Raw genomic sequence first — 20,148 nt, 5'->3', positions numbered from 1 at the left:
TGTGGGCCCTGGCAACCAAACTCAGGTCTTCTGCAAGAGCAGTAAATATTTCTAACTGCCAAGCTATCCCTCCAGCTCCTCTTTTTGTATTTCTCACTGTGTGGCTCCAATTGTTCTTAAACTTAAGACACTAATGCCTTGGCCTTCCTGAGTTCTGGGAGTATAAGACTAGGTTAATCATGCATGACCTCTGCCTCTTCTTGGTGGAACTGGAGGAAAGAGAGAGGGCTATTTGGCAGTGGCATATGGGTACTGGCATATGGGTACTGGGAATTTTTAAACCTATGTTCTCATTGCTTATTTCACTCAATGCATATTCATTGGGAGCCCAGAATGGGCCTGAAATTCTGCTATTGGAACCACAAGGCTTCTCATACAAAACTCCTAGCCCGTGCTGTCATGGATATCATGGTAGAAATAAACACTGACCTAACCAACATATATGACTATACATACCAGTGGCACAAGCAGGTGAATGGAAAATAGATGAATAGGATGGGGTGGGGAGAAGTCTGAATATATGAATGTGGCATATGGCACATTGAGAATGACATTCTTTTCATGACTTTTCCTGGGATGAAGTGAGTAAATATCTACTTGCCCCAAAGACAGCACAAAGAAGTGATCATCAAAGTCCAGCTTTGTGGGCCAGTGGGTTCAGCTAGGATTACTTATAGGAGCATGGGTGCAAAGTTACTAATAGGAGCCGGGGCAACTTCTGGGCAGCTATAGCACTGAAGAGAAACCTTTTGTCTCTAGAAATGGTTAGCTACTTGTATATCCCCAGGGATAAGGGGAATCTTGTGATATGTCTCAGGAGCCCTACCCGTTCCAAAAGAGTCTCTTAATGGCCCAATCTCATGATGCTCTCTCATGGGTATTGGGATTTCAAACTAGCAAAAGCCATGTTGTACCTTGAAGACAGAGTTCCACAACACATATGATTTTTCTTTTGAGGCAGCAGAAAAGGAGTCTCAGCTTAGATGAAAGTAAAGACTGACTTTCATTATATGTATGTGCCTGAGAGTGTGAAGGCCAGAAGTCAATACTAGGCCATTCTTCTCTATTACTGTCTATCTTCATTTTTTTTTGAGACAGGGTCTCTCACTGAACCTGGTGATTGACAGTTTGCTAGACTGACTGGTCTTCCTGTCTCTAGCAATTCCTGTGTTAGAGTCACATTAGATATAGAGACAGAACAGAGATGGAGATAGATACATACACACACATATCTGTGACTAACATTGGAAGAGGTATATATGTGTATATACACTCATGCCTGAATGGCAGACAATTTATGAACTGAGCCATCTTCCCAGCTCCCAAGAGCTACCATTTTTCATTGGTATATTTGTGATGCTTGAAGTCATGAAAAGGACACAACAGTTTTGGTGGCAAAGAGAAGAGTATCTCAGGATATAACTTGTTGAAGCTACTGGGGAGGAAAGGGCTGATGATGCCAATGTCTCTTTAGACAAGCAGTGAGTGGTCTCTTTAGAGGGCGCTCTGTAAATAGTGGGCTATTTAGAGGCAGCTATTGTGTAACTGAAAGGCGGAGTGGAAGTAACACATGCAAGTGTGTAATGTAACTTACTAGAGATTTGGAGGAGGGAGGTTTTGTTTACTCCCTACAAGGTGTCGGGAGGATGGTACCGTTACTGTTATGCTTTATAGATGAAGAAGCAGAAACTTGCTGGTTTATGATGGAGAAATAATCTTAGTTACTGATGAAAAAAAACCAAACAAATCCAACTCAAGGCAGCTAAAGTGAAAGGGGAGCTTGTGGTGTAGGATTCTTTGAACTTTCCACATCCCTTCCCCTCTTTCTTTAGAGGGCTTCAGTAGAGTGATTTCCTCAACACCGCTTTGGTCCTTTTTCTTCTCCCAGTCTTAGACACTTTTGAACTAGATGGAGATGGGTCCAGTTCCTCATCCCCCTCCTTTGTGAGTATCATTGGGCAATGTCCTTTTGCTTGTCTTGATTTCCTAAACACTTTTGGTTTTGTATTTGAAAAAAGAACAAAAATCTGCCTGTCATCCTCTAAATCAGTGGTTCTCAAACTTCCTAATGCTAGGATCCTTTAATACAGTTCTTTAGGTTGTGGTGACCCCCCAAGCATAAAATTATTTCGTTGCCACTTTATAACTGTAATTTTGCTACTGTTAGGAATTGTATTGTAAACATCTGATATCTGATATATGATATGAGACCCCTGTGAAAAGCTCATTTGACTCCCAAAGGGGTTGCATTCCACTGTTTGAGAACAACTGCTTTAAATGTTTCTTATGTACATAGACCTTGAAAAATAAATATGATAATAAAAGAATCCATTACCTGTTTTTTTTTTATATGTATCTTTTCCTGCCAGATAGCTCTTGGCATGGGCATGCTTCTGTTTGGGTGGTTTACAAATGCTACACATTTGATCCCACAATTCCTGGGCTATGGTACTTGCAGCTGGTAGGCTTGATAGTGTTGATGTCTTGTCATCTCTGGTGCCGGTGAATGATGTGAGCTAACCATCTCCCAAGGTTTGTTGTCTTTTGCAGGCACCCACTAAGTACGAAGTGTACACTCATCTGCAACAAAAACTGCACTGGCGGGGCTGTCCATCAGGGTCTCTGCAATGTGAGACAGATGTTGTGAGTTCCGATTGCTGGGATCGCCTTTGACTTCGGTATTTCTAAACTATTGAAAGAATGTCCTGAGGTTAGAGAGTTAAAATAGAGTAGGAGTGCAACATTAGTTTGCGTAATGTTCTTTAGAGAGGACCATGTTGCAAAAGAAATGCTTCTGCTGTAAGCAGAGGCCTGATAGAGGAAGAAATTCAGAAGGCAGCTTGATGGAAGAATCTATAAGGAGTGGAAGCTGCAGAGAGTAATTCAAGGACCTAAACCAAGGAGAACACTGCTTGTTGAGATCTTTTTTCACACCCTGCTTTGAGAAAAAGAACTACAGACAGTTTGCAGGTTGTGTGCCAGGCCTCTAGGAAACGGAGATACTGATGGCTGGGTGGGGTGGAAGCTGGTAGGTGCACAGAATGAAGGGGGTGGGACTTATCCTGAGTTGAATCCTGGCTTGAAACTTAGTTTTCTTATCTCCTGTGTTATTGACAGATTCAGATGCACACTCCAAGAAAGGGTTATGATAGTGTTGGGCCAGAAACTTGAGCAAGAATTAGGCACAAGGTGAGACTTGTGTTGAATCTTAGGGGAATGGGGCTGGGGATAATTACTATGTATGATCAGCTTTGGGCCAAGTATCCAAGCAGAATTAATTTAAGCAAAGCATTATAATCACATAGTTAGCAAATGGGAAATAAGGGTTCAAATCTAGAATGTAATTCCCATTCATATTCCTTTATAGTGGTCACTGAAAGAAACTCAATTCCAAACAGCATGACCCAATGGAGGACTTACAGCTTATGACGTTGCTTTCTTTAAGCTTTCATGGAGATGCGTTCAGCTATACTCCTAGAGATGTCCTGGGTACTGGGGACACAGAAGAAACAAAGAAGTCAGGATATTCACCTTCATAGATTGTGCCTCTTAGTTGCAGAGAGGACAAGTGTCTTGTCTGGGTCACATAGTTACTCAAAGTAATAGGTTTGGGGTGAGATTTCCCTAAAGGCCCTTCCACGTACAGCACTTGCCTACTTCCCAGGGATTGCTCTTGGAGCATCCTGAGGGCCTCTTTATTTTTGGTTGGTTCTTTTCTATTTCCTTCTTTCTTCCTGTCTCTGTGATGTTATTCTATTTCCCCTCATGCAAAGCAGCCAGTCTCAAGCTCCCGGAGCTGTGGGGCCTCTCAGAGTGAAAGGGACAGAAACCATCTTCACAGCTTCTTTTCTCTGTAGCCCGACAAACATATTCAGAGCTCACAACAGCCTATATTTAAGTGTCAGCATCTCACATACACAGGATGTCATATAGCAGAGAGCAAGCATCTTCTTGGCCTCAAGTGGTCATCATGTGTTAACTCTCTGTGTTAAGTGCTAAGTCCCCCCCCCCCCCCCCCCCGTCTGAAGAATAGGAAGCTGACTCTGAGAGAAGTATTTTCCCAAGGTCAAGAGATTGGAAAGAGTAGAGTCAGAATTCAGATAAAAGTATGTTTGCGTACAAATCATCTTTTAAATGACTTGACTAGGAACACAAAAGAAAAGACCGTCTCAAAGTCTTGGCTAAGTTCACTCCAGTCTCTCTGGCATACGTGGAAGGTTCTAGTTGTCTGAGACAGGAGAAACAGCAATGAGATTTGTGCTAGTTGTTAGGTTGTTATTCCAAGCATCTTTCTCCTCTGGTCTATTTCCACTTCTGCATAGAAAGGAGATCATCCATGTGACTCTTTTCTCAGCATCTTACCATGCTGGGGCCAGGAGGAGACTATTTATTTGGCTTCCACTGCTTTAAGGAGAACAAACCAAGTGGAAAAGATAATGGACAAGTTTGGGGGACTGGTTTTTTTTTGTCCCTCCCCTACTTGATTGTATTTAATAGTTTTGAAGAGTGCTACAAAATAATGCGGCTGTCAGAACACTTTTTGCACAGCTTCTTTCTGGCCAAGAATTTTGGAGAAAAGAAAACTATAAATAGCTAACGATAAAAGAAAATTGCTGCTGTGATCTTCGAAGAAAGAGAGGGAAAACACAAAGGACCTCCCTGAGAGGTTTTCAAATCAAAATTATGGATCCCCTCCCAGGGCTCAGGATTGCTGCTTTTCGGGAGACAGAAAGGGTGAGGGTGGGGTGACTGTCTTCCCCCTCTTGTTTGTTTTCAAAGATATTTTGACTTGGTTGCTTTTATTGTATTAGATTCAGAGCTCTTCACATCCATTAAGCATTTTAAATGAGTTGAATTTTCTGGAAAGGTAGGTAATTTACGAGCGGAGGTTTATTATTCACAATGCAATCATGCGGATTTGTGTTAGTTCTCTGTCCAAATTTGCATCTCTCCTTTTTATTCTCCTGTCCTCTCTTGCCTTCTGAACAGTCACATGGGGTGGGAGAGAGATAAACATTAAGGTGCAAAGAAAAGCAGTCAGTCCAGCTTTGTTAAGCACACGATGCTCTTTTGTTTATTATTTCTCACGAGTAACTCACTTCTAGTTGCCTGCCAAATGTTTGTCATTGTTTAAACTTCGTATTTTTTTTTATTACCAAGAATCAATGATAATGTTTATGAAAACAGAAGGTGGAAAGAGAAACTTCTTTGTGTGATGTTCTCTTTTGCTCTGACTGGAAGTATAGTTCTCTCCCTCACTTGAAATGTTTCTCTTATTAATTGGGAGAGTTCGAGCCACAGTTCAGGGCTGCAGTCTCTGCTTCGCTATCACAAAGAGTTCTGTTTACTGTTTGCAGTTTGATATGGAAGTTAGTTCCCAGAGGTTGTATTAATAGACTTGGCCTGACAAACATGTGATGTGTTTTCATCCAACAAAGACATGCAGTTTCAGTTTTTATGGACCTACTGATACGCAGGTCCATTTATACTTTTCTATTGACTTCTGTCTTCGGTGCAAGGGACCCTGGCTGTCCCTGTGGACAGAGCACAGGAACTTGCCTTAGACTTGAAAGGACGGATGGAGTTCTATGGGGTTATCTCAGGGTAGGAGGTGAGAGTCAGGCAAGGAGAAGCTGCATGCTTCTGAGATCAAAGTCACTGTGAAAAATTGACATTGAAAAAGGAGAAAAAAAAAGAAATTTGAAAATGAGAGAACAAATTTAGAGAAGAAACCTTCCCAGGAGCATTTTGGACATAGATCTATGATATTAACATTTCCTTTATTTTTCAGAAAATAAAATAAATTACTTCCCAACAACCCTGAAGGTCATTGGTACCTGGTCAGCTTCACACCGCGGGGGGGGGGGCAAGTGGCATAGGTGAGAACTGGGGAGGAGAGTCAGATTTGGCACAGCTGAGCTAGCCTGGCTATTTGAGCAAGTTCAGACTGAGTCAAATGGAGCTGTCCCTAGGATTTAGTTTAGCTGCCATATCTGGTACCAATTAAAAGGCACACTGTGTTAGAAGGCAGGAGAAGGAGACAGAAACTTAATTCTATCTGCAGTCATTTAATTTATCTTTCCAGTTTATTTGTACCTCATTGTCTTTATCAATAAAAGTAAGGATTTCTGCTAGATGCTGTGCAATCTGTCGAGGTCTAGCGCATCTGTACTGCAGATCTAGCTATAATTAGAATTCTTACCATTTGTTTAATAAGCCCAGCATGCAACACAAATTTACTATGCACGTTCTTCATGCACTGTGGTGGTGGGGATGTAAAGAAGTAAAAACTTGGTTCTTGTTTAGCATCAAGTCCCTCTGAGACAAGCTGTGAACCTTTCTGAGACCTGTGTCCCGGGAATCGAGCGCAGCATGTGACATGTAGAAGTCTCACCAGAATGGCTGCCAGATGAGAAAGGGATATTATTTTGTATCTCGTTAGAGTTAAGGAGCTACCAGGAAACATACAACATGTTACAGGACTTTCAGTAAGTTGGCTTTCTTTGTGCAACAAGTCCTTCTTTTGCAGAGAAAGGGGGGAATTTGTCTTATGTGGAGAGACAGCAGGTCGATTCCTTTTGTATGCTGGAGGTAGAAAGCCACCTGTTTCAAAGCTTAAGCGAAAGGCCGGCACAAATCTTCTTCTGGTGGGCTCTACCCTCCACACGTGTCATAATTCAGGGCTTTGCAGTCGGTGTTGTAGAATGGATCACAGCGAGACTTTGAAGGTAGAGGTTTGAGGGTTGTTGGAGCAAAGCAGCAAATAGTTTCCACACCAGAGAACAGACAAATTTATGGACTGTTCATGACTTATGGTGGTTTGATTGATGACTTCTCAACTGTGGTGTAAATGCAATACACATCCAGTAGAAACTCTACTTTGAATAGTAACCTTTTCCTGGGATAGCAACATTCCTTATGATACTCTCTAGCGATGTGTCACTGTCAACCATATGTTCATGGGGGAAATAATACGTTCTATAGTATACAATTATATTCTTTAGTGTTCAAATGTATTTCATTTCATGGTATTCTATAGGCTAGGTGTATAAAATTGTTACAGATTATAGATTCTAGGGATCTAAAGTGTCCTCCCAAAGCCCATGTCTTGAAGGCTTAGATCCCAATTAAGCCTATATACAGAGGGGGCACATTTGAGAGGTGATTGGATTATGAGGGCTCCTGACAACACGAATGACTAATGACTAATGCATTTATGCATTCAGAGCTTAGTAGGTTTGACTTTTGTTACAAAAGTGAACTATTCTTTCTTTTTTCCTGGTAACCACAAATTTAGCAATTTCATTCTCTGACATGATGTTCAGCCTCATCCCAGGCCCAAAGTGATGGGATTGAGCAAACATAAAGTAATCATCCTGAAATCAGAAATGCAATAAATCTTTCCTCTTTTGTATTATCTCAGATATTTTGTCACAGTAGCACAAACTGACACATATGTGTTCAACTTACGCTGAGCTCGTTGAGACCTGACCCCATCCATGCAATACCATTTGGATTTTGTTTGGCAGATTATGTGAGACTAATGGGCACATTTGGCTTTGTAGTTAGTTATTCATCGAGGGTTATTACATTTGTGCCATCTTCCCAAACTCTTTTTCTCCTTCTCTTCTCTTCTTTCTTTGAAACTTCTGTATACCAAGTAGTAGATGCTGGAGAGACATGAAAGGAAGTGAAAGTAAAAGTATTTGTGATGATATGCAAGATATTCGTCAGTATTGCTATAGGATAGGGCATCATAGAACCTTCATCTGGTGATGGATGGAGATAGAGACAGAGACCCACACTGGAGCACTGGACTGAGCTCCCAAGGTCCCAATGAGGAGCAGAAGGAGGGAGAACATGAGCAAGGAAGTCAGGACCACGAGGGGTGCACCCACCCACTGAGACAGTGGGGCTGATCTATTGGGAGCTCACCAAGGCCAGCTGGACTGTGACTGAAAAAGCATGGGATAAAACCAGACTCTCTGAACATGGCGAACAATGAGGGCTTATGAGAAGCCAAGGACAATGGCACAGGGTTTTGACCCTACTTCATGTTCTGACTGTGTGGGAGCCTAGCCAGTTTGGATGTTCACCTTCCTAGACATGGACGGAGTGGGGAGGACCTTGGACTTTCCACAGGGCAGGGAACCCTGACTGCTCTTTGGACTGGAGAGGGAGGGGGAGAGGAGTGGGGGGAGGAGGAGAAGGGTGGGAGGAGGGGGAGAAGGGTGGGAAGAGGGGGGAGGGAAATGGGAGGCTGGGAGGAGGTAGAAACTTGTTTTTTTTTCTCCTTTTCTCAATAAAAAAAAGTATTTGTGTGTGTGTGAGTGTGTGTATGTGTGAGTGTGTGTATGTGTGTGTGTTTGTGAGTATGTGTGAATATGTGTGAGTGTATGCGTGTGTGTGTGAGTGTGTGTGTGTGTGTGTGTGTGTGTGTGTGTGTGTGTGTGTAGTCTGGATCAGTGGAAGATGGAGGCATGAAATCAGAACAGTTGCCTTGCTCTGTTGGATGTGATAGGTGGAGCTTCTTTTTTCTTTTTGAAAAAATTTTTATTTAGAAGTTTTTTTCTTTTTTTCTTTATAAATCAATCTTATTTTACATGCCAATCCCAGTTCCCTCTAAAAGTCTTTTTTATTTTATATACCAACCACAGTTCCCCTTGTTTCCCTCCTTCTTCAGCCCTCCCCCACCATCGTTTCCCCCCCATCCACTCCTCAGAAAGAGTAAGGCCTCCCATGAAGAGTCAACAAAGTCTGGCATATCAAGTTGGGGCAGGATCAAGCCCCTTCCCCCTGTATCTAGGCTGAGCAAGGTTTCCCTCCGTAGGGAATGGGCTCCAAAAAGTCAGTCATACACTGGGGATAAATCCTGGTCCCACTACCAGTGGCCCCATAGACTGTCCAAGCCACAGAACCATCACTCACATTCAGAGGGCCTCATTCGGTCCTAGGCAGGCTCCACAGCTATCAATCTAGAATCAGTGAGCTCCCACTAGCTTGGGTCAGCTCTCTCTATGGGTTTTCCCTAACATGATCTTGACCCCTTTCTCATACATTCCCTTTTTCTATTTGACTGGACTCTGGATTCCTGGGAATTTTCCTAGAACCAGATTTCTCTCCAACCCCATAATGATTCCCTCTATCAATATATCTCCTTCCTTACTCTCACTCTCTGTCCCTCTCCAATCTCTGCCATCCAGGTCCCTCATGTTCTCCTTCCCTGTCCCTGTCATCCCACTCTCATGCCCCCATGCTCACAATTTACTCAGGAGATCTTATCTGTTTTCCCTTCCCAGGGGCATCCATGCATGTCTCTCTTAGGGTCCTCCTTGTTGTCTAGCTTTTCAGGGGTCGTGGATAGTAGCATGGTTATGAGTGAGTACATACTGTGTTTGTCTTTCTTGGTCTGGATTGCTTCACTCAGGATGCTTTTTTTAGTTCTATTCATTGGCCTGCAAATTTCAAGATGTCATTATTTTTCACTGCTGAGTAGTACTCCATTGTGTAAATGTAATAGATTTTCTTTATCCATTCTTCAGTTGAGGGGCATCTAGGTTGTTTCCAGGTTCTGGCTATTACAAATAATGCTGTTATGAATATAGTTGAACAAATGCCCTTGTGGTATGAATGTGCATCCCTTGGTCCAAGAGCAGTATCACTGGGTCTTGAGATAAATTGATTCCCAATTTTCTGAGAAACTGCTATCCTGATTTGTAAAGTGACTGTGCAGGTTTATACTCCTACCAGCAGTGAAGGAGTGTTGATAGGTGAAACTTTCAAAGTCTCAGCAAATGAAAGGTGTTTGGTGCCAATGTGGGGATAAGCTTGGTGGAGACATACAGATATGTAGGTGCCAAGAGTCGGCCTGGATGCCTTCCTGTTCTGGTTTCCTTTCTGTAGCTATGATCAAACATCTGTACAAAAAAAAACAACAGAAGGGTAGAAAGGGTTTATTTAACCCACAATTCCAGGTTATACGCCATCATTTTTAAGAAGTCAAGGCAAGGACTCAAGTCACATCACATCCACAATCAAGAGAAGAGAAATCAGTATATCTGTGTTTTCTCAGCAGGCATCTAGTTCTCTATGGTTTGTACAGTCCGACTAACAAATCAAGACAGTTTCTTATAGAGCTGCCCAGAGGCCAACCTGATGTAGATAGTTCCTCAACTGAAACACTCTTCTCGGTTGACCCCAGGTTGTGTCAAGTTGACAAGTAAAACATGCTAACACACTCTCCATCCCCAAAAATCTGCAGATAAACTTCTCTGAGATTCCTCTTCAGGGACTATAAAATAGGCAAGTGGAGGAAAATGTGTGTATATTTTCTCATAAAGGTCGATGTATTAGTTTCCTATTTCATTGGTATAACAAAGTACTACACATTTAGTAGCTTAAAATAGCAAGGTTGAAGCCTAGGAAATGGCTCAGTGGCTTAGTATGCAAAGATTAAGGACCTGAGTTCAAAGCTCCAATACCAAGGGGAAAAGCTGGGCATGGCTGTACCAGTGCCTGTAATCTCAGAGCTGTGGGACTAAAGAGAAGAGGATCAATGAGGCTTATAGGTCACCACCTAGTTTGAGGCTCTGTTCCTTGTCTCAAAAGAAGACGGAGAGTGGTAAAATAGAATAGCCAACTTTTTCCTCTGCCTTCACGTTTGTGTAGGACTGTATACACTTGTGCAATTGCACCAGACACTCAAAATACCAGAAGGAATACAGTGCCTCACTGTTCTGGAGATCAGAAATTCCCAAATGAAGATTTCAGAATATATGGGTTTCTGTTGGAGGGTGCAGGAATAACCTATTGGCTTGACTTTTCTAATTCAGCAGGGTGCTCAATTTCCCTGATTTTTGATTCTCTTCATTTCTCTTCAGATTCAGCAGTGGGAGTATCCTCTACTTCCTCTGTGACTCTGTCCCTCCAGCTGTCTACAGAGTCAGCAATGGAGCATCCTCTAGCTCCTGTGTGACTCTGACTCTCCTGCATCCCTCTGATATGGATCCTTGTGACCACGGTAATGGAATAGGGTGATGTCCTCATTTCAAGTTCCACTTTCCTGAGGGCTGATACTTCTGCTTCTTCTCCTTCCTCATATCCCTTTACTGCATCATCTATTCCATTCAGTGGGATGTGGATGGCGTGGACCAGAACAACAGATCATGGAGTCAGCTACTAGTGTAACAATGGAAAAGTAACTTAAACTTTCAAAGCCTCAATTTCTTCTGCTGTAGGAGAGAAATCTTAAAAGCTATATTTTTTTTGTTTGTTTTTCGAGACAGGGTTTTTCTGTGGCTTTGGAGCCTGTCCTGGAACCAGCTCTGTAGACCAGGCTGGTCTCGAACTCACAGAGAACCACCTGCCTCTGCCTCCCGAGTGCTGGGATTAAAGGCGTGCGCCACCACCGCCTGGCTAAAAGCTATATTTTTATAGGGAGAGAGAATTAGGGACCAAGTGGTCTTTTCTTAGGACAGGAAGGTGTTTGGTGTAAGTTGACCATAATTTTTAGTAGGAAACTGGGAAAGTGACATAGATAGAGGGTCTTAAAAATCTGAGTGTTTACTGAACCCAGGTTTGTTATAGTTTTGGTTTGGAGAGTTCTTGGTTTACATGTAATCAATCCCCATGGCCAATTTCCTTATCACTGCTTCTCTGGAGAGTTGTCTGCTTGAACCCATTGCCATCCGTCTCTTTACTCCACACACAACTTTGGGAACTTAGGAAAGAAAGAACACTTGATGACTTTCAGTGTTGTGGGGATGTTAATGCAAATGCATTTGGGGACTGCCATATTTAATAAATTTTCAAATTTGTCTTCAGATTTTATCGTGCTATTATGAGGATGAGGGTCTTATTTAAGTCATTCCAGCTAATGTATTTATCAGATAATTCACCAATCCTCTGGCTTTTTATGAAAGTGGCTTACTAAATTAACCTTGGTCTCTGAGTGATCAAGTTTCAATGACTAGGAATACAGGGACATATATTTGAGCAATGTGTTTGCTGAATTGTTGGTTATTATTATTATTAGTTATTATTATTAGCTTTGGGTTAAGGATGCAGCCTCAGCAGTGGTATGTTTTGAGTTGCTTTTGCTTCCATCTTCTTCTATTTCTCTACCATTGAAAGTATACATTACACCTGTCAAAGCAACTTCAATGACATGAAAAAGCTGAGGCGGGATGGAGTATTCGGCCTCTGCACTGAATGGAAGTAGATACTGAGTTTCTAAGCGTAAGAGCTGCCTATGAGGCAGTTTGTTTCCTGTGTATATTATCTGCCTTAACAAGAGACATTTTAAATTCTTCTTAGTTATTACCTCGCCAATATGTCAGGATCACATAAACAGATATAACTTTACTGACTTTTTAAATTAATTTCCCCCCAGAACTATCTTTCTGCAAGTGAAATACAACAGTAATTTTCAGGCTTCGGGTTTTATCAGCCAAATAAGGACATGGGATTTGCACTGCTGGTTGTAGCAAATGATTAACTAGCAAATGGATGTTTAAAATATGGATGATCTCCCAGAAGGAGGGGGATGGTGCATCCACTGATGAAGTGGGCAGAAAGATGCCCAGATCTCAAGTATCACAAGAGAGACTCGACAGGTCTCAGCAGGTCAGGTTTATTTTGGAGTTAACAGGGATTGTTTCTGAGGATTGTAATCATACTTAGGTAGGAATATTGTGGTCATACATTGTGAGGGATAGCACAGACAGAAATCTGAGCAGGTCTTAAAATTATGAAAGAATGGTGTTTCCTAATGGCCTGGGACAATGCTAAATACTATGATTGGTTCATCACAAGCGGCCAGATGCTTCGCATACAGTTTTTAAAATCTTCATTCCAATATTTATTTATTTATTTATTTGAGGCAGTGTCTCACTGTGTAGCTCTGGCTGACCTGAGTCTTGCCATGTAGACTAGGCAGGCCTCAAAGACACAGAGCACTGTCTCTGCCTCTGCCTCTGCCCCCTGAGTGCCAGGATTAAAGGCCTGTGCCACCTCGTTGGGTCCCTCAGTCTTATCTTACAGGAGGTGGTTCAACAGTCTTAGTTTATGGCCAAGGGAAACAATATCAGGGACAGGAAAAGTAACTTACTTGTCCAAGTGCTACGCTATAGAACTTTTCTTTCAGGGAAACTAAACTGTAAAGTGTGTCAGCAGAGAACTGTTTTATTGTTCTCTACGTCTGAAGAATAAAGGGGAAGAGGGTTAAGTTTTTGAAAAGGTAATTTGAAAACTCACATTGAGTTCCAAACAAATGGAAACAAAGTCAAATCCCATCTAATGACATTAAAGTCTTTCTGATAAATTCTGTAGTAAAAGACATTTTAAAGTACAGTTTGCAGAGCTGGGGAGATGGCTCAGTGGCTAACATGTGTACCGCACAAGCACGAGGAGCTGAATTTGGACTCCCAGCACCCATGGGAAAAGTTGGCTGTGGTGCTACACACCACATCTATAACCCCCATGTAAAGCTGCAGAGACAGGTAGATCCTGGAGCCTCCCTGGCAAGCCACTCTCTCAGAAACAGTGATCTCCGGGCTCAGGGAAGTAATGTGTCAAAACAAATCATGAAGAGTCGCTGGGAAGGATATCCTAGTGTCAGCCCCTGTCCTCCACATGCACCTATACAGGCAAGCACACGCGGACTGTGACATAAACGTGCACACAAGCATACAGACACTACTTTGCCCACAGTATACACAGGAATCACACATACATCTATAATGAATCAAATAAAAATATTGTACAGTTTTCAGCTCAGTGGTGGGCCATGGAATTTGTATAATGTATTTTAAATACTTCAATCCCAGTAAAATAAAATAGCATAAAAACAAAGAGAAGACACACAAGGGTGGGGAAAGAAGGACTGATATTAAAAACACATGTTATATGTCTATTGGACATTGTGTTCATAGGAAAAATGGTTATTACATTGTGAATTACAGTGAAAGAATATGAAAAATACACAAGGGTCTTAGCAATATCAGACTTCATGTATTAATTTTTTTTGTAAAAGACTATACCAACCCCTTACCTTTTGATGATTCCACCATCCATGAAACTGTTATTTCCATATGTGATGTGGCCTGACGAGCTATCTGTATTCAGAGAATAAAGAATTTCCCTGCATCAGCAGATTTCCTGTGGGGAACTGGACAGCGGTGAGCAGTAACCAGCAGGTGCTAAAACTTCAGTCAAAGCACACGGCTCCTAGGATGATTGAGCAAGCCTTCCGCATTTGTCCTGATTTCTTGGTTTAATTTTAGCCATATGGTACTTAAATGAATATACTTGTATAAGAACTTAGTTCATCTGGAGATTATAAAATATAAATAATATATGCAAACATTCATGTATGTATGAGTCGTTTAGCAATGTTTATTGAGAGCCCGTTTTTTTCCAGTCACTATATTGAATGCTAAAATCTGGTGAGGGGCTCCCTAGCTTTCTGTGATCCCTGTGTTAGATGAGTTTATATGACTGAGGAAAAGTAGACGCACATATGTAACAATAAAACAATGTCCTGCACATTCTGGTGGCTGATGCAGAAGGCTACAAACCTAGCACTTGTGTGAGCAGGCTGAGAAATAGGGTTTTGAAGAAAACTGTTTTGGCGCAGAGGCTTCTGGGAATAGTTGGAACCTGTGAACTGAATGGCACAACAGTTCTCAGAAGGTGGTACCCGTGTGTGGAGGGCTCGTTAGGACACAAACTGCTAGTCTTACGTCTTGTTTCTGATGTGTAGATGTAGGGATGAGCTGTTAATGTATTTTTTAAGTTCCCAAGTCATTCTGTGCTTTTGGTCTTGGGATGATGCTATTTGGAGGACCTCCTCTTCTTCTTCCCCTCCCCACTTCTTATTCTTCTTTTTGAGAAAGACTTATATTCTGTTTCCTAGTTTGGCTTGGAATTTTCTGTGAATTTCAGGTTAGCTTCATGGCAGTCCTCCTACCTTAGCCTTGCAAGAACTGAGATTACAGGTATAAAAAACCATGCCTAGCTTTAGTGTCTATGGAAATGTTCATATGTAAGGTAGTAAAACGTAAAGATACAGGCAGAACATACAGAGCTTTTGTAATTTAGGCTCAGCTTGACCCAGATTCTACCATGGGGCTGGGAGAACTCTGAGGTACTTTTATAACAGTCATAAACCGGAACAAAACCTAAATCCACAATTCTATGATATTCTATACTTACAACTCTAGTCCTTGTAACTTTCTGCCCTCCCATGAATTGAATCAAGTTGTTTGACAAGGAAGCTAGTCATATGACTTTAGAGACACCCCAGAGTTTAATAGGTGAAAGTTCTAGTAAATAATATATGGACTTGAGTTCAGTGTTCAGTTGTTTTTTAAATAGATTTTATTTTTATTTTGTATTGAGGTCTGAATTCCAGGCTCAGCCTTACAAAGAGAGTATTTTATCTCTGAGCTATATCCTATTTTAAAAATATAAGTATACCTGCTTTGGACACTTTCTTCTAAAATTTCACTTTTCTATTCTTTATTCACTTAAATAATGGCATTTCTATGCAGCATTGATGGGTTCCCGAGCCCCATTATGATATTACAAAGACTGTTGGAATTTCATATCAGGAAATGCCCGAGAGAGTAAATGCTTTGAGCCCAAACCAGCATGGCTTGAAAACTCTGTCTTTGACGCTTACATCATATTAGTTTACAGTAAACTTTTGTCTGTTGAATGTCTAGTGTCTGAATGAAAATGGAAAAACTGATCCATTATTATCCAGATATCCATAATGAGGATGAGAGTATAGCAATTGGCCAAAGTGTCTATGCCATCCATATTTATCAAAGGAGACCTAGCTCATTGGTTAAATTGGAAACTTGGATGTTGTGTAATTTTGTGTCTGGGTCAATGATCTGTAGCAGCAATCACCAAGTAAACTTCCAGTTCCTCATTTTCGTCCTTGTTGATGTAAAAACTCCACATTAGGGGAAGAAGAGACAAATGTCTTCCTAAATTAGAAAAGAAAAATATTTGTTATACTTTAGAATATTCTCAGGCTCCACTCTAGGCTTAGATGATTTATACTGTCTTGTTGGTAATATTATCACATTTGTAAAAAAATTGAGTATTTTCAAAAACCCAGAGTTTTAACTGAATTTTAATAAGTTCTCAGGAGCTTGGATGCTTGCTTAGCTGAAACCCATCCAAACTTCTTGTCTGTTTTGTGCATTTGTGCACCTTTTCTATTAAGACATGTGGAACTTTTGCATGAAATCAAAGGTGAACAGAAATTTAAAAATAATTATCAAGTGAAATATGGTCACAGTATTGTGAAATTCTTATGGTCAAGTCATTTACAGTTACTTAATACAAGATAGGGTTTTGCTATATTGTCTAGGCTGGTCTTGAACTTAGGAGTTCAAATGATCCTCCCGCTCTAGCCTCTCAAGAATATGGGACTATAAGAACGTGGTACCATGACTTCATGGTACATTTATTGTGGTACCAAAAAAATCATGTAAGTCTTACAGATTTGAAAATCTTATTTTTTTTCAGTTCACTCGTTCATCTTTTTAAAATGATTTCTTTTACTTTGAGATTATAATATAATTACATTATTCCCTCCCTTCCATTTCCTCCTCTTATGCCTTCCTGTATACTCCTGCTTGCTTCCTTTCAAATTCATGGCTTATTTTTTTCATTAATTGTTTCTCTCTCTCTCTCTCCCTCCTTCCTCCTTTCACACCCTCTCTGTCAGTATTGTATGTATGTCAGTTACCTGTATGCATGTTTCCAAGGCTGACCATTTGATATTGTATAACTAATTGAGTATTCTTTCCAATCATAATTCATTTGAAAACAAATCTGAAACCTGATCATTATTTAGCTTATAATGTGACCAAATCATTATTTATCCAAGTTAAAAAAAAAGTGGCTGATTTTCTAAAAACCAATAGTATGGGGCTGAAGAGAAGGCTCAGAGGTTAAGAGTTCATACTACTCTTTCAGAGGGCACACATTTGATTCCCAACACTCACAGCTAACAATTACCTGTAACTCCAGCTGCAGGGGAAACAAATAACTCTGGTCTTCCCCCACATAGGCTCATATCCACACGGGCCTTCTCTACATAACTAAATATTATAAAATAAACCATAAATATTAAAACCAGCTGGTTATGCTGTTGGGAAGAGTGGTGTTTGATGCACTTTAGTGTTGATAGACTCTGCTGCTCAATTTCATCTCTCCAGAAAAGGAGACACTTTTGCCAAAGAGAATCTGGGAGAATTCTGTGTGATACAGAAAAGCTTTGGTATAATTTCTTGGAATCAATAGGGATGTACAAAATCCTAACACGTCTGGAAGACTACCAATTCTCACAGCCACCATCTGGGAATGTAACCACCCAGGGTTGACAGAACGGGTGATTAAATGCAATGGAAGTTCACATCACATTCATAGGCAAGAACAGAGTACCTGGCTGTGAGTTATGGGAACATACATGCATTTTGCTTGCTATAACAAACCATTAACTCTCAGCTCATGTGAGTTGGAAAGTTGTCAGTACATCGAGGTATGTATGGGGATGTTTTCAAATGCCCTTCCAGTCTGCTTTTATTTCAGAGAAGCATCTAAAACCACACTATAAATCCAAAGAAAACAAAACAAAAGTCATATTCTTCATGTTTAAACTTTGCCAGTTTAATTTCTGGCTCCCTTCGCCTTCCAAAGCCATTTTCCTTTGTTGTCTGAGTGTCAAATGCTGACAGTGCTGTTACTTTCCCTTGGCTTTTCCCCAGACGAGCTTTATCATCCTAAGAGCAATTTCAGATGCCCCTCCACACTAGCCAAGACCAACATTTCACTCTGTTAAACTAGAAAATAATTCCTTTTCCTTAGACAACCATTTAATATAGTTCTTCAAAGTAGCCCATGCAGGGACAATAAATGTGTATTTTGCTCACTCACTCCTTTCCCCCCCTTTTCCAACTCCACTCTCAGTATTTCTGTATCTAGACAGACGTAGTAAAACACACACACACACACACACTCACACACACACACAGATGCACATTTCATATTTTTTTCAAACTTCTCTTCTAAGAACAAGAGAATCAATAATTTGTGGCAAAATTAGAACAAACTTATCTTTGATGAGAGGGCAGAATTTTCTTAAGTAGAAGAAGCCACCACATTGCCTGTAGTAAATGGCTACAGATGGTCAAGTCTACAGACTTTATCTACTTTTTAGTCAACAAAATCTATTTCAAACACAGTGAGTTTTCAAACAAACGTAAGATATGGAAGAATCTTAACTGTTTCCCAAAAGACCAGGAGATTCTATAGTGTATCTTTGACAGAAATTTCTTTGAAACAGTTTCAACTTCCTTGCAATATGAAAGTCAGTGAGCGGCTCAGTTGTGTCTTTACAACCAGCCTGCCGTACTCATTGCCACCAACCAGGAAAAGACAAATCACTTTGAAAAGAAAGCAACTTACAAAGATTCCAGAAGTGAGAGAGCACACCAGAAATTTGGTAATACATGGCAGTATTTAAGTCAGCAAAAAATTTAAGAGCCAGAGAGTAAGTGTTTTCAACTTTGTGGCCACAGGGGCTACCCGGGCATGTAGCTCAAGAGAAGGCTGTAGATCAAATGAAGCCATTGAAGCTGGTCCTCATCCAAGAGAACTTACTTATGAGGCAGTTGTAACCCAAGGTTGTATTTCACTGCCTTCTGATTTAGACTGTCTTATCAAGCATCCAGGGAGAACAGAGAGATTGTCCAGCTGCTATGAGGCTTTAGTTAAAATGTCAGGATAAACAGTTAGCATGCTAGCAGAGTCTTTCCCTGAAAAGTTCAATTGTCTTTCATAATAGGACAAAGACATTCAACCACCGTCATGGTGAACAGACAGCCTGCTTCTCAATTATCTCTTACACCCTTTATGGGTTATCTTTTTTCTTATTCCAATTTTCTCCTTTATTATTTTTTACATTTTCTATATGTGCTTATGTGTTACATTTTATATATAATGTGCATATCTATCCAAGTGAGTGCTTGGACTGTTTTGATAGTCAATATTTAGTTCTCCTTTGGTGATAATCTGCAAAGAAGTTAGAAAAATGCTAGTGTTAAAAAAGGGAAGTTTTGTTTTTTTAGGTCCAATGTAAACATTTTGCTTATTTAGCATCAATGAAAAAAGACAGATAGCCATGTCAATACCCCTATTGTCACATCAATAACTAATGATTTGAGATTGGCTATGTGATAGGACATTTTTTTTAACTGATGGGCTATTTGTATAAAGTCTAGCATAATAGATCAGCTTCTAGCAAGACAAAATGATCACATGGAACGCTGTCTTCCCACTGCAGACTTCTCAGTGTTGATCAATGTTATGGATCATCCAGGTATTTTTACTTAGAACAGTGACTGGGAAAAGGAGCAGCTTCATGCTCAAGATATCTACTCTCTTGCTTAGAGTCACGTCTGTGGATTTCATAGTAACATCCTTGTTAGTTCAGGTGAGCCCATTGGTTCTCACCTGGGTTTCAAACCATGTACACTTAGTTAGCTAGATTCAGACCAAACTCTCTACAAAGGAGGAAGGAATAAATAAGGAGAGAGGGGTGTGAGAGCATGACACTGAGCTCTCATAGTGTTGAAAAACAAAGCAATAACCTGGTCCATTGGTACTCTAAACCTAGCAGGCTTGAGTGGTGTTCATAGTCATATTGTAGAAAGCACAGCACTGAACAGGGCTGCCTTTAAGTCACCACCCCTGAATGACTTCAAGAAAGACTTTACAAAAGAGGAAATATTGGGTGATTTTTGAGGACACATTTCAGCTTTTCAGCTTTGTATTTCAAATTTCAAATAACACATTTGATTTTCTTACATAACATAATTTGATTTGTTTTTGCTCTAACCTTCACATTTAATTCACTGAGATTTGGTGTTCTAACTATCAACTGCACAACAAATTCCTCCTACATACTGCAACTTGAAATAATGGGGGGGACATATTTTGTTGCAAGGATGTTCATCTTTTATCTCAAAGTGACCATGAACCTCAAGTCTGTTGGAGCAAAATAGAGGCGGGGACATTTAATTCAACTATTCTTCAATCTACTAGAATTCAGGGCAATGTTTCCATGCT

This window comes from Microtus oregoni, unplaced genomic scaffold (genome assembly GCF_018167655.1).
Source record: "Microtus oregoni isolate MIOR12 unplaced genomic scaffold, Mior012 000043F_ref0000047, whole genome shotgun sequence".
In the NCBI taxonomy this organism is placed as follows: Eukaryota; Metazoa; Chordata; class Mammalia; order Rodentia; family Cricetidae; genus Microtus; species Microtus oregoni.
Note: the sequence above shows the minus strand (reverse complement) of the source record.